General features: G+C 31.7%; 1 protein-coding gene across 1 annotated transcript in view; it reads right to left on the reverse strand.

Moving 5' to 3' along the window:
- LOC119644848 (unconventional myosin-XV) overlaps window positions 1-2,126 on the reverse strand; it is a 35,484-nt gene extending 33,358 nt beyond the window's left edge. Inside the window, exon 1 of the mRNA XM_038044609.1 lies at window positions 1,891-2,126. The gene's annotated coding sequence lies outside the window, so the exon portion shown is untranslated. The remainder of the gene's footprint in view (window positions 1-1,890) is intronic.
- Between the last annotated feature and the right edge of the window lie 4,232 nt (window positions 2,127-6,358).

A 6,358-nucleotide genomic window follows, 5' to 3' on the forward strand; every position in this document is an offset into this window, starting at 1 on the left:
ACCAGTTCTCTTATACAATTTTACTATAAATTTTCTTTTTTGTATTTCTTCATATTTCCAACTCTGCATATTTAACTGTATTTTTTTTTATTTTTTTTTTACCATTTATTATGCGTAAGTCTATCTACATATGTATGTTACTGACTCGAACGTTGCCTTCTTAGTTATATTTTTCCAACTTTTGTTCCGCTTAAGGTACAAAAAAGAATTCATTTGCAATATGCTGTAAAACTAGTGTACATACACATGCTTACGAATGAATTATCAAATTGAAACTCCAACGTTTGGTGTAACATAAAGTAACACAAAGTAACGCAAAAATAACTAAATAAAAGACGACTCTATTTATATAAAATTGCTTAACAGGCACTTTGCGAAAATGCAATTTCAAAAAACATATCTAATTAAATATATTGAACACTTCTCCTATATAATAGAGGAGAATAAAAATTTTATAAAAGAAATGATTCGATCACGATCACGGCATATTTTAGAAGAGAAACTTTTCGTATTATTTAAATACACTCAAATACACGTATTATTCAAATATACTCACAATCATGTAAAAAATAAACACTTAAATAAATAGAAGGGAAAAAACATGAGCTGATGTTTTGCAAATTCTTTTTCAATATCACACTTAAGGTTTGGCTGCAGCATTTTTGCAAATACTAAGTTAGTTAGTTTGTAGTTGAAGGCAATACGCGCGTAGGAAAGATGAAATTTTCAGAAATTCACAACTGTCCCGATATGATTGTCTATTATCATTATCATTATCATTATTATTATTATTATTATTATTATTATTATTATTAAAATAAAAATGTAAAAAATAAATCATAATAATAAACGAATATAGATTGTTATAATAACAACAACGATAATGATGACGATGATTATTATACTAGCTATGATAACAGTAAGAATAAAATTCAATCAAAAAACTTTAAATATTTTAAAAAGAGCGAGAATAAAAATGAATCTTTTTTCAAATAACGACCAGTTTCCTATATACATAAGAATATTTGTAAGCACTCGTCATCATCAGTAGATAAAAACTATTTGTTAAATGCATGAAATGAAGGAAACATGCCAAGCTAGTCTATACATGAAGCAGTTTAGTAGTCGTCAGTGCAGTCTTTTTCTCTCCAACGATAACATTAAGAGCGATACCACCATCGCCCCACCTTCTAAAACATCTTAATAAGAACAACAACAACAATAATGATAATAATAATAATTACGAAAATACCAAGAGAATGAAATTGCAAAAGATGGCTTCTGCCGGTGCTGCAGCTGCTGTAGCTGCTGCTGCTGTTGCATGCATACATGCAATCGTTAGCCACCTTATTTATGGTTCGTATTAACTATGGCTTGTCATTCGTTTCATTTGAAAAATTCCTTTTAAAATTCATTAATCGATTACGCGACGCTGCAACCGATCGATAAATTCTTAAATAATAAATCTACTTAAAAATCATTTCAAGTCATATCACTCGTATTATTCTTTCATATCTATCATTAATAAAACAAAAGTGAATACACTAAAAAGAAAAACAAAAAAAAAACAAAAAAAAAATTATATAATTATTTCCGTTTATTTATTTATTTTCATTTTTTTTTTTCTTAATGCGCGTTATGAAATGCCACGCAAGTACGCTTCTCCCTTCTTCTTGCACTAAATGTCTACATGACTCCTTACGAAACGGGAATGAATGAATCAATTTAGAAAAATATTTTCTCCCGGCCCACGTCAAACGACAAATATTTCTCTTTGTAAAGTTCTTCAAATGTTATTAACGGGAACAGGTAACACTGAATTTATTCATATAATACAATTTTCTTTCTCTTATTACATTTTCGGTTTTCAATAAACACATGCAAACACACCTTTTTCGTTCTAAATTTATCCAGTTGGCTAATACGTGAACTTCTTTGTTTTCTCGTTGCTTTTTCTTTTTTTTCCTTTTTTGTTATATTTACGGAAAAACAACAAAAATTATTCTGTATGTAAAGTATTTCAGAAATGAAACAGAAAAATAGCAGAGTTTTTTACTCTCGAATATTTAACGCGTTGCTGTATACTTTTACGCAAACACTAAACTAAAATGTTCAACAGTCAGCAGGCAACTAACTCTCAACTCATTCTATAGCCATTTTAATGTTAAACAGTTTGTACGATTTGCAACGTGATCCAAGCTCTAGCATTAACACACAAGTGTATACATACATATACATATATATATATATATATGTATATATATATATGCATTTGTGTACATGTCTATGACTCTGTGTATACTCACTACGACAGAATTAATATAAAAATTTCAAATGTCACATCACGTAAAATAATGTCCACGGCACTCTCAGTTCGGATTTATTGATATGCCTTTAGTCCTTTCGTCATGTCCATGTGCGAGTCTAGGTCCACGTGCACATTCTTCCCTCGGCTTATTTAAAATGCTGAAAAGAAGTGGTGAAAAATTTGAAATTTTTCATATATTCATTGTTGAATTCCCCCGATAACATTCGAAAAATTGTTGGGTAATTCAATAGCATTTACTAGGTTTAAGCAGCGGCTCAATGCAAAATATGGGCAGCGAAAAATTGTTGCAATTTTTAAGGATTTGTTCCATTGATGAGGGGTGTTCAAAATTCACTGCGTAGTGAATGACTTTTCTTAGTCACTTCTTTTTCTTTTTTACTTGCTATGCAATACGTGATCGTAGACTTTTAACTCAACATTGTTTTAAGCTTTCCCTTGGCAGAGGTTTTTGTGATTAAGTTAAGGTCTTAACTTTCTCATTGAAAAAAATTACATATGCATATTAATATTGCAAACGTACATATTAATAAAAATTTTATTTAAAAAATTGCTTACCACTATTAGAGAGACGTTTGTTTCACTTACTTCATCTCAGTTATTATCTTACCTCTCTCACTCACTCATACACTATTCTGTTCAACTATTGATCTTTTGATTTGCTTTATAAGTTTCGTTTTCTCTTTTTTTTTTCTCTTTCTATATACCCGTTACCCGCAACGCCCGTAACATAATTGATAAACAAAAGACTTAAAACACAAACACTGAATTAACAATCGTGAAAGCACGGGATGATCATCACAATACAAAGCATTCTTAAAATGTTTGAGTTTTAAACAAAAAAAAAAAAAAACAAAAAAAAGTTCTGTTTCTTGTATAAACAATAAATGCGCAAAAAAAAAAAACTTTTAGCAAACTTTAGTCGGGAGGAAGAGAAACGGATGCATATGAATGTTGTGATGGGAATTGGCGAACTTACTTTTCCACGGTAAAATATAACTTAATCAGTTTTAATGCCTACTGCGTGCACGCAAAAATTACACTGCCTTTATGCCGAACTTGCGTCTGAGATATTACTAATAATACTGAGCTGTAGACGGTTTTCGAAAACCACCTTTCTGCAGCTGTATATATGTGTGAATTACAGCGAATCGAAAAACTTGCGAAAAATTCATTTCGTCTCTAAAAGCCAAAACCTTATAATTAGCACAGAAGCCAATTAATATGTGCTACAAGAAGGGATCACGTTAGTCATGCTTGGAACGACCTTACATAATTTCGTAATGAATATCTGGTTATCTCGGAAATATATCCGAACGGAAAGAAGAAGGCAATCTCGGTTTATTTTCTCGATATTGGTTTAGTTGTTTTTATTGCAAGGGCGTGTTCGTCTGCCTTCGAGTAATAGATGTGCGTGACAAATTTCCTATCTTCGTATCTTAACTTCTGCGACTACGTCAATTCGGCAAGAAAAGTCATTCAAACTGGACCAATTTGAACTAATTTAAAACTATATAAACTAAACCAAATAGAAACGAGTAAAAACATCATAAACTGCTAAACACTCTACACCACTTTATCTAACACAATTCTTATTTTTATTATAGAACACAAAAATTATATCTTGTTTCTATATAAAGGTGTGTTTTTCATGTGCGTATTTATGGAAAAGCGGACCCAAAACGCAACCTTATGTAGTACAAGTTTAATCCTTACATACGCCAAGATCCAAAATAGGCGCAGATGGTCGAAATTTTGTAGAATTCAGTTTTGTATAAAATTACTATTATGGGTCAATTCTCAACATCACTTATAAAAACTTCGAATTTTCTGCTCGACAAAGGATCAACTCTCGTGAAAATCCCTATTAGTGCAGAATTCAAAAAATAGGCCAAAATGGGCCAAATTTGGTACAGTCATTTGTTTCATGTTGAGGTACCATTCTTCATGACGCATTGAATACTATATCTTTTTGTCGTATGAACTTCCAAAATTTGTATACCAATTTAGAATGCCGAAATTCTATTGCTTAGCCGGGAAATTGCAATTGAAAAGGTCAAAAAAGTGGACCGATTCGAATCATTTTTAATAGCTTTTGCCCTTAGGCTAAAATACGTAAATGTGCCAAATTTCATGAAAATAGATTGAATATTGCGACTTTAAAGCTTGAACACAAATTTACATGGGCAGACGTCAGAAAGAACGGACAGGCTTACATAAATTCAGATGATGATCCTGAATTGATCGGTATAATGAAAGGTGGGTCTATCTTAAAACCTTTTTCGTGTTACATACGTCCAAACTAATTGAATATACCTTGTTCCCTCAAGTGGTGTAGGGTAGAAAAGATTCGAATATAGGTATTTAAACGTATTTTCGTATAAATGAAATTGATCAAAAATTGCAGAAACACTACATTAAACACTACATCTATAAGCCTTGCCGTAAAGCTTGTTCCAGTTTAATTAGCAATTATTTATATTATTCAAATTGGCAAAAGCACCGATATATAATGGATAAATAAACTTGCACTCATATCATAAATACCGCCCCACGTCAGACGTCATGGAAAATGAAAGCGGGAATAAAGCCGCAAACGACCACGCAAATCGCTGAAGTACTTTGTGGACCGGCCAACTTGAGAAGCTCGCTGTCTTCGCTGGTAAAGAATGCGAACGAATTCTTAAAGGGGAGTGACGCAAGATGCCATCATCCACAATGTCGCAAGTCCGTAGACAAGTCTCATTCCACTTAACACCATTGCTAGAGGATTTCTGATTTATTGCTCTTCGATATTTGGCATCTTTACAATCTTTAAGCCATTCGAATAACTATTTTGTGTAATATTATACATTAATTTAAAAAAAAAAAATTGGAAAACTTGTGCACATACCCTCACGATACTCCCTCTTAATGATCCTAGCGCCACCTGCCTGTTCCTTTCCATAAATATATATATTTTTTAAAGCGTTAATAAATATATCCGTTGTCTACAAAGGCAATTTATAATTACTTTTAACATGATTTCATTCATTTGACTAGGATCTATATAATCAAGTCCATCTCACATTCTTCGCGTGGACGCATGGGAAATTTCACCTCCTTCTGTCAAATCAGTCTTAGTTAATTAGTTTTAAATTTAACCATTGCTCGATTAATAAGTTTTTTTTTTTTTTTTAATTAATTTCTTACTTGTTTTAATAGTAAAAAAAAAAACAAAATTTGGAGGAAATTTTCAAAAGTAAATCACATCTTCATCAGAGTTTATTTGATCGAGATGCCCGGAATATATGATTGATGGACTTAATGTTGCCTCACAAATACGTTCCCGATAGAAATCAGCGGAATCGATCGCTATAAGCGAGGGAGAGAGTTAAGAACGAGAGCATCGCAGGAAAGCTATTACGATTAACATCGGAACTTGAGACTTATGGTTATTGCGATATCACGAAATCTGATAAATAGTTGTATCAGAAGAAAAATAGACGTAGGATATTTAATGGCTTTACCTTGCCTGACTATAATCGTTTTTCATCTGCTTGCGCATATAGACATAGCAACTGGAATCACATCTGGACCTTCAAAAGCCTAAGAGAAATAATCCAACAATCTCTCCAAGTGCACCGAATGGATCATACTTAAACGAAAACGCTGCTAGTCCCACTGTGCGGAATTGAGAACTTTTTTCATGTTACTCTCGTAGTTTTGTTTTATATCATGGGGTAGCTATTATCCTCCTTCTCGTTTGCTTGTGCACAGTATTTTATTTTGAGGATTTTGCCGTAACTAAAATTCGTCCATCTTTAATATCACTTCGCATCCCAATAAAACGGAACGGTTTTTTTTTTTTTTTTTTTTTTTTGTTTTTTTTTTTTTTTTTTTTTTTTTTTTTTTTTTTTGCTTTTTTTTCAAGTTCTTTTTTTTTTAATTAACTTAATAATTAAGTTGTGATTTTATCGGAAATTGCCGTACAATCTGTTGCGGTTGTTTAACACATAAATTTAATTGGTTTTCGTGTTTTATATTTCATAT

This window comes from Glossina fuscipes, unplaced genomic scaffold, assembly GCF_014805625.2.
Source record: "Glossina fuscipes isolate IAEA_lab_2018 unplaced genomic scaffold, Yale_Gfus_2 0, whole genome shotgun sequence".
Taxonomy (NCBI): domain Eukaryota; kingdom Metazoa; phylum Arthropoda; class Insecta; order Diptera; family Glossinidae; genus Glossina; species Glossina fuscipes.